Source organism: Quercus suber, unplaced genomic scaffold (genome assembly GCF_002906115.3).
Source record: "Quercus suber isolate HL8 unplaced genomic scaffold, Cork oak 2.0 scaffold_423, whole genome shotgun sequence".
In the NCBI taxonomy this organism is placed as follows: Eukaryota; Viridiplantae; Streptophyta; class Magnoliopsida; order Fagales; family Fagaceae; genus Quercus; species Quercus suber.
The window spans coordinates 339228-348547 of NW_027069874.1; positions in this window are offsets into that span (position 1 = coordinate 339228).

Genomic DNA, 9320 nt, shown 5'->3' on the forward strand with positions numbered 1-9320 from the left:
AAGAAGTTGCTGTGTATTTGCACCAAAGGGTTTTGTGACCAAGCATCTTCTTGATCTTCATCGTGTAGGATGAACTGAAGAACTTTGTAGCCAACCTCTCCTCCTAAGTTGGTGTTTGAAGTCGCGTACTGGGATCCGCGCATTGGTTAGTTACGTACTTGGGAGTTGTGCATCAAAAGGGGAAACTGTCACTACAGATCAAGTTCAATTGGGTATTAGGGTAAGGGTTTAACTGTAGGTTGGTAAGGTATTTGGAATTCCTTTACTTGTAACGGCTTGATTTGATAATAGTGGAGTTTTGAGAGTGGTGACTTGAAAATCACCTGATAGGGTTTTTGCCGTAAGGTTTTTCCCCATTGGTAAACAAATTACTGTGTCTTTTAATTTCCACTGCATATTTAGTTTTTAGTGATTTGTTTGTACTTTCACGCGTTTGCATGATAAATTGATTAATTAATAACTTGGCTAATAAATTAATTGGTTTAATCACAAGGGATTATTTAGTTTGTGGCCTATCATTTACTTTATATAATTGATAATAGATGAATATGGTTTAGGGTAGTGTTATCGGTTGTTTGCGCTCATTTACTCTTATTTCACACTTAGTCTAAGTTAGAGTAAAAGCAATCTAGCCGTAATTTTAATTTGGGGGTCTAAATAAGCTCTTGTATTTTCACACAAATTTGAGCTTTCAATTGGTATTAGATTGAGTACACTTGTTTTGGTTTCATTACCTAAGTGTGATCCTTGACTCCTTGTGTGTATTGCCATGGATAGTGCTTTGTTTGCTTCTTTGGTTGTCGATGATTGTAGCATGCCATGTGTTTATTGTTAAGGACATATTTTATGTAATTGGCTAATCCTTTGACAAAACACACTTTACTTGTAATTGAGTAGATCTATGATGTATTTAATACTTCAAAGAACAAGAGTTCAAGTCTAGTATTTAAGCCATACAAATCTGTCCAAGAAACAAGTGAAGAAGTGCTAATTCATTAAAGCTCAACAGCTGCTCAAAAAATAGCTATCTATCGAGGCTCAACAGATACTATCTATCGAGGTATCTATCGAGAATTACGAAATTCAGATTTCTAGATTTGATTTTTGGCCCATGCTTATGTATTTGTGTAGGGTTTCTTTTCTCACAATCCTAGACATATATAAGGCTTATTTTAGAAGTTGTTACACAAGAGAATACAAGGAGAACATATGCAAAAGGTGACCGATGCCTTATTCTCTTTAAAAGAAGCTGCTACGTCTTTGCGCCTTAGGGTTTTGTAACCAAGTGCTTCTTGATCTTCATTGTTGATGAAGTGAAGAACTTTGCAGCCAACATCTTCTTCAAGTTGGTGTATTAGTTATGTACTGGGAGCTGTGCATCATTGATTAAGTCGCGTACTGGGATCCATGCAAAAAGGTTGGCGTTCATATATTGAAGAGTTCAAAAGTTCTGAAGTAATAGAAGGTTTCTACTGTAAGTTCATCTATGGGAATTATAGAGTCTAGGGACAAAAGTTTTGTACTATATCTGAAACTTCACTTTATTTTAGTGGATTGCTTTTTGAGAAGGTTTCCCCCTCAGGTTTTTTACTGTGAAATTAGTTTGTTTCATTGGTTTTCCTAAGTTATCATATCTTGTCTTATTTATTATTCCACTGTGCATGAAATTGAAGTTAGTTTGTTTTAACAAGGTTTATTCATAATAAATCTAATTAACAACTTGGGTTTAAAACTTGTTAATTCTATCAACCGGGGTCTAAATTTTTCAACATTTATGAAAATGCCTCTATGAGTGTTTATCTTCATGATTGTGATGCCATGTTACATGAATCTTTGGGTGTTGTTGATATTCTTAACATCAAACTTTTGAAGAGAGAGGCTTATAAGTTTCATAAGAATTTGAGCAAATTTCGTTGTAAAAAGGATGATTTGATTGCTAAGCTCAATGAATCCAATAAATTGGTTGAAAAGTATAAGAAGCTTGCTGAAAATTCTCTTGAAAAGTTGAAAGACTTTGAATGTTTAAATATGGACTTGGATGCTAAACTTGTTTTGTCTAACAAACTTATTGATGAGCTAAAATGTGAAAATGAATCTCTTAAGGTACATGCCAAGTGTTTGATTGCTGAACCTATTGCTAATAAGGATGAAAATATTTGTTGCATCCATGTTGTGGTACCCGATTTTGTGCCTATTGTGTGTTTTACCTCAAAGGACAAATCGGTGTACACCATATAAAAGAAATCCAAAGGTTGAGAGAAAGCCTCTTAAGTCAAAGCCTTGGTTTAGGTCTCAACCTAAGGTTTTGGACTGATCTAAATTTGTTCCACCTTGCCACCATTGTGATGTGATTGGTCATATAAGACCTCAATATTCTAAGTTGAAGAGAGAACAAAATCATGTTGATAGATCCCTTCCCAAAAATCATTGTGGACCTAAACACATTGTTTGTCATCATTGTGGTGTCTTTGGTCATCTAAGACCTCATTGCTCTAAGTTTCAAGCTCTTAAAAGAATCAAAAGAAAAGAGAAACTTGAGCTTTTTGGAAGTTGTGCTTTGCAAGCTAAACCAGATTTGATTGAAAGTGGTAAGTTGTTGAAGCATGTGGTTGATCCTCTTACCTCTTTATCTATATGCATCTTTGGTTCTCATTCTTCCAACCCTCGTCTCACATCTCATGAAACACTCATTCCAAACAATCGTTTCATTTGAATGAGGAAGGGTTCCTATGGTTGAGCTTATACTCTTTTGATCCTTGATCTAATTCTTTCAATCTTTGTAGGACCCTTTTATGCATTAAATGCTTAATTATCATGCATTTGTGCATCATGCATCTCTTTATATGCATTGTTTTTGTTGTTTTTGCATTTGATCTTACTTTTATGCTTTTGTTTTTATGTGTGTAAAAATCCAAAAACACATAAAAAGTGAAAAATTCAAAAATTTTGATCGTATATATTTGAGCACATTTCACATGTGAGTTTGGCCTAGTACCTCCGTATTAATGACATGGTGCATTTACAAGTTTAGCTTGTTATGTATGCACATCTTTCTAAATGTGAGTGACGTCTAGAAATCTGTGTTTTGATTGTTGTAAATATATCTTCAAGCTTGTCATGAATGATTGATCAATAGTCTCGCTTGATCTTTAGACTTACGCCTATATATCTCCTCACACATTTTTTTTTCTTTTCAAAGAGCTCTACAAATGTCTATCTCGAAAAGAAATATTGAACTAAAAAAGTCATCATACAAACTAGTATTTGACTAGGAAATAGGGAAAGCAATTTGTATTAAAATGTATAGTGCCAAAGCCAAAGACTTAATTGTCATAGTTCTTTCAAAATGTTCATGGCATCATTATTCAAAAATTTGAGTTGTTTTTTTATTAAAAGTATGAAAAATAGAAGCCAAATGAAAAACTTTCAATCATTTGTAATCACATTAGTGAGGGGTCATATATGTTCATTTCTACAAGTGAGATAGATCACTTGACTTCGTACTAGTTGTGGATGACTTGATTGAATTGATCATTGAAACTCCATACTAGACTATAGACTAGTTTATACTTGATCCACACACACAACACACAAGTCTATTGTTCAATGAATGCTTATTCCATTTGTGTGATTGTACATGTTTAAATGTGATGTGTGTGTGCTCAACCATATGTGGATCAAACCAAAAAGTTTTGATCATTTTATTTGCTTTTGACATGATTTGTATCACCCATGTTTTTCAATGTTTTTCAAGTTGATTTTGTGTGAAAAACATGTTTTTTGGGTGTTTTCGCAAGTAAACTCAGTCACGAAGTTTGGATAGAGATTTTTGCGAGTGTTTCGCAAGAAGGGCTTACCTGCGAAAATTCCTAGCTTCCCGTGAAAATTTCTAGCTTCCTGCAAAAATTATCAGATTGGCTTTTTAAAGGGCATTTTATGGGACATTTGTTTTAAAATTTTCCCATCTTCTTCCAAACCCCTATTTTAATGTTTCTACATCAAAACCCAACTAATCTTTAACTTTTTTCATTTTTTTTTATCCTTAGATTATGTTTTTGGGGGTTTTATGTTCATAGTTGGGATTTTCTCAAATGGGGGTTGGAAAACTTAATTTTTGTCAATCTTTTTTATTGGGTTTTGTTTGAAATGATGATTTGCTTTGGATGTTGGCCCCTTGTAGTGAAAATAACATGTATTTAGGTAAGATTTTCATATATTCATGCATTGTTTAACATACTTGTGTAGTGTACGCACTCTATGTGTTTGATAAAATGCCGAATTGGCATTTCTCCGTTGTTTTGGACTCCGATGAGTATCAATTTTTGGGGATTACCATGATTATGCATGTTTATCATGTATTGATCATTGGTTGTGTGTTTTACACACTTTGCCCTGTGAGTGCTTGCTCATGCATTGATCATGCATCTTACATGCACACTAGATGCATACTAGATGTACATTTGTTACACACACTCTAACATTTGACATGTTTTGCATTCACTCATACTAGTTAAGTCTTGTTAGACCTTTTAGCATATATAACATGTTCTTGTGTCTATGCCATGCCTTGGTCTATATTTTGTTCCATCATCCTTAGCATGTCATGTTTACTTTATGCTTTGTAGCATTTTTTAGATGTTTTTGTCTTTCGTTTGAGCTTCATTTTTTCATTCATCTTGCTCCCCTCATGCATCATCTTTTATCCTTGTTCATATCTTTTTTTTTTTTTCCCTCCTTTCTCTTGATTCATTTGTTTATTTGTGATAAAAAGGGGGAGAGTATACTATAGAGTATACCGGAGTGTTTTGTCATTTCTATATGACTCATGTGCACATTCTTAGGGGGAAAATTCTACCTCATGCACATTCGTATAGGGAGAAAGCCATAAGGGAGATGTATATACTAAGGGAGAGAAGGCATCTTTTATCTTGTTTTACCTTATGCTTGTTTTCTCGTTACTTTATGGTGCTTTGAGTTATGTTTAGTATCTATACTTTGTTGCTCTCATCGCATCATGCTTATGTGTTAGTCATATGACTATCATGTGTTTGATCAAGTTGCTCATATGTCTCACATCATGTTTACTTAATCACTTTTTACTTGTTACATTATACTTGACCTTTTATCACTTGATTTACCTTGAGGGTCTAATGCATTTTGTGCAAGTGTTTTAGGTTACAAGTATTTTGTTCCAAGTTCATCACAGGTTTTTAGATTTAGGTGTGAGTGAGTTTTTCCATTGTTCCCAAACTCACGTTTAAATCTAGAGTCTGTTATCAAGTGTTTTGTCACAGAATGGCCAAAGGGGGAGATTGTAAAGTTTTGATTTACAACTATGTTTTATGTTTGCTTTATTCCATGACAAAAAGTATTGTAATTGCTTTAATTTTGTTCCTTGTATTTTGTGGGATTTTATTGTATTGGATTTAGTATTAAGTTGGTGAAGAATCGAGAATATATTGGATGAACAAATGGATTTTGCGAGTGTCTTGCGAGAAGCCTACCCGCGAAAGAGCCATATGAGAAGCACATGCTGGAAGCTAAAGAGTCATGCCAAGCTGTCGATTTTGTGAGTGTCTCGCGGGTAAGGCCTTCTCGCGAAATATTTGCAAAATGTTCTGCTCTGAGGATTTTTAAGTGTGGCTTTCTTACCCTTTACCCATATTATATATACACTTATTATCCACAAAAGTATAAGAGGCCAATTTAGAGAGAAAAACCCTAGGTAGGTTTTCTACAACACACAAACACCTATATTTTAGAGAGAGAGTTACTCATCCTTAGTAAGAAATCATTTTAGCATCTTTTCCTTCCCTCTCTCATTGTCACACCTTGAGAGAAAATTTGTACCCAAACACAACCCACACATTTTAGAGTGTAGAGAGTGTTTTGGAGTTTTGGGGATTTGCCAAAAGAAGCCGGTGAGGCTTGGTGGATGCAATCGAGCGTATTGCTCGATCCGGAAAGCTAGAGAAGACATGACATTGAGAAGTCCGTTGTTAGCAGGAGCTTGGAGGGCTCAAGTACAATGGGTAGACTAGGCTTGGAAGGTCTTTTGTTATTTGTATACTCTAACTTTATTCTCTAGTGGATTGATTTCGACTTAGAGAGTCGCGGAAAGGTTTTTCGTCAAGTTCTTCGGTTTCCTTTTCGATAACACGTTTCGTTATTATCTTGTGTTTGCATCTTTCTTCCGTACTCTTAAGCTTTACTTTATATCGTTGATAATGGATGAATATGGCTTAGGGTAGTGTTATCGGTTGTTTGCACTCATTTCCTCTTATTCGGCACTTAGTCTAAGTTAGAGTAAAAGAAATCTAGCCGTAATTTTAATTTGGAGATCTAAACAAGCTCTTGTGTTTTCACACAAATTTGAACTTTGATATATATATATATATATAATTGGAAAAGGCAATGATTGGATACAGAGGATTAATTTCGTAAAGAAATAGAAAATTATATTTTTCTTTCTACCTAAAGTTTTAATCAAGCAAACTCACCAACAATTCTATATGTTTGCAATCTTTATATATAAATTGGCCTGAATATTTTGTCAACTTTATTTGGTAAATGATTTGCCCAAAAAATAAATTGGTAAATGTATTTTAGAAGACCATTTCAGTTTAAATTTTAAAAGGTGATGAAAAAAAAAAAAAAAAGGTCTCAAAATATTTTCATACATAATTAATGACACAAATCCATTTACTTTTCCTTAATATCACATCATGTTATATATAATAAAAGTTGGGCTTAGACACCATGGTTGTGCCACGTGGCTTCACCAAATTTCAAAAATTTTAATAAATTTTTAGATTTTAAGAATAGATATATACATATTTTTTGGATAAATATGACAAATCAAGTAATGAAAGAAAATGGTATTTCATTTATAACTACAACAGTTGTGTCTATCTAAAATGTTGTCAACAAATCCTAAAATCAATAGAATAGAATTACCTAAGGATAGAATTTAAATAAAAAAGAGAGATTAAAAAACGTAAAAGAAAAAAAAGAACAAATTTGCTTTTTTTTTTCCTACTCACCAAATTGCAGAAATTTTAATAGATTTTTGAAAAATAAATATAATTTTTTTTTTTTATATTCTTATCTTTTTCTCCTATATTCTAAGTTGATAAAAATTTTAATTTGAAATCACTTCTTTAGATAAAGTTTGATAGACACAAAAACTCAATAGTTTAATATCAACTTAACTTCTTCTCATCCATTAAGGGAAAAAAAAAATTATTCTTAAGCTTCACACTTTCATAAATTTTTATAGATATATATTTTTTGTTCTTATCTTCCTAAATTGCAGGACTTTTTTTTGAAGATTTTAAAAAAATAGATATAATTTTTTTGTTCTTATCTTCTTCTCTAATTTCTATTTTTTATTTTTAAATTTCAGCTTCACACTTTCATAAATTCTTACTACACGTAAAAAAAATTGAAGAATTTTGTTTAGATTTTAAAAATTGCAATATTTTTGATAAAATAGAAGTTTAGTTATTATTATCAACTTAAACTCTAATACTTAATCAATTTTTAGGATGTACACAAAATCTTAATCAATCATTGAATGTTTATCAATTTTATTTAAACCACCTTTCATTTGTAGTTTTGTACTTTAATTCATTTATTAAAAAAAAAAAAAAAAAAAACGTATATCCTTATTAGTACTTTGTTTCTTTATACTAATATGAAATTCTATCCATATTTATCCAATAAAAATGATCAAAAGAGATTTAGTTTAAGTGTAGATCATCTAAATTCAAACTTTATCGGATTAAGAAGTTACCTCCTTATCAAAAACAAAGATTTAAAATCTTATCTCACTCTAAAATACAATACAGGTATTATTTTGCTTAGCCATGTTTGTCTCTTTACTTCTTCTTTTTTTGGCCTGGCCGCATGTAAATAATGTTACCTCTAACAATGTTGGTGTTTTAATGCTTTTTGTTAGGACATATGTGTTTCACTTGTTAAGAACATATGTCATTCTTTTATGTAATTGGCTAATCCTTTGACAAAACGCACTTTACTTGTAATTGGGTAGATCTAGGTGTTCTTAATACTTCAAGAAACAAGGTTTCAAGATCAAGTGTTCAAGCAATTCAAGTCTGTCCAAGAAATAAGCCGAATAGTGCAAATTCATTAAAGCTCGACAGCTGCATCTATCGAGCTTAAGAGAGCTGTTTCGGCCCCGTATACTCGACAGCTCCTATCTGTCGAGGTTCAAGAATTTTAGAATTCTGATATAATTTTCTTGGGATCCGTGAATGTGTCTTTGGGACTTCTTTTCTCCTAACCCTAGACATATAAAAGGACTATTTTATGGGCCGTCAAAGAGTTCACAAGTTGCATAAGGATTGAGAAAATTTTGCTCAAGAAAATTGTGACCAGAGACAGAGTTTTGCCCTAATTTATCTCTTCTGAAGAAGGTGTTGTGTTTGTACACTGTAGGGTTTTGTAACCAAGAATCTTCTTGATCTTCATCGTGTGAATGAACTGAAAAACTTTGTAGCCAACAATCTTCTCTAGTTGGTGATTGAAATCGCGTACTAGGATCCGTGCAATTGGTTAGTCACGTACTTGGGAGTTGCACATTAAAAGGAGAAATTGTCACTACAGAACAAGTCTAATTGGATATTGGGGTAAGGGTTCAACTGAAGGTTAGTATAAGGTACTTGGATTCCTTTACTTGTAACCGCTTGTTGTGATAATAGTGGAATTTCGGGAGTTGTGACCTTAAAATGACCCGATAGGATTTTTGCTGTATAGGTTTTCCCTATTCGTAAACAAATCACCGTATTAATTTATTTTCCGCTGCATACTTTAGTTATTGGTGATTTTTTTGTGCTACCATGCACTTTGCATGTTAATTTGATTAATTAATAAACTTGGGCAAATTGATCAATTAATCACAAAGGGTTAATACGTTTTTGGCCTATCAAGTTGTATCAGAGCAGGCACACTCTGATTAGGTTTAATTTTTGCTGTGTTGATCCATTGACCCCTATTTGTCATGGATAGAGGACAATCATTAATTATACCTCCTTTATTTGATGGAACTAACTATGCATACTGGAAAGTACGCATGAGAGCTTTCTTGCAGTCTTTAGATGAGAAGGTGTGGTAAGTTGTAGAGATTGGCTGGACCAAGCCAAAGAAGCGCCGGCCGATTGGGATGAAGCCAAGATCAAGGTGGCATATTTCAACAGTAGGGCATTGAATGCTTTATTTAGTGTGGTCACCAATAAGGAGTTTAAGAAGATATCCTCCGCTGAAACTGCTAAAGAAGCATGGACCATCCTCAAGACAAC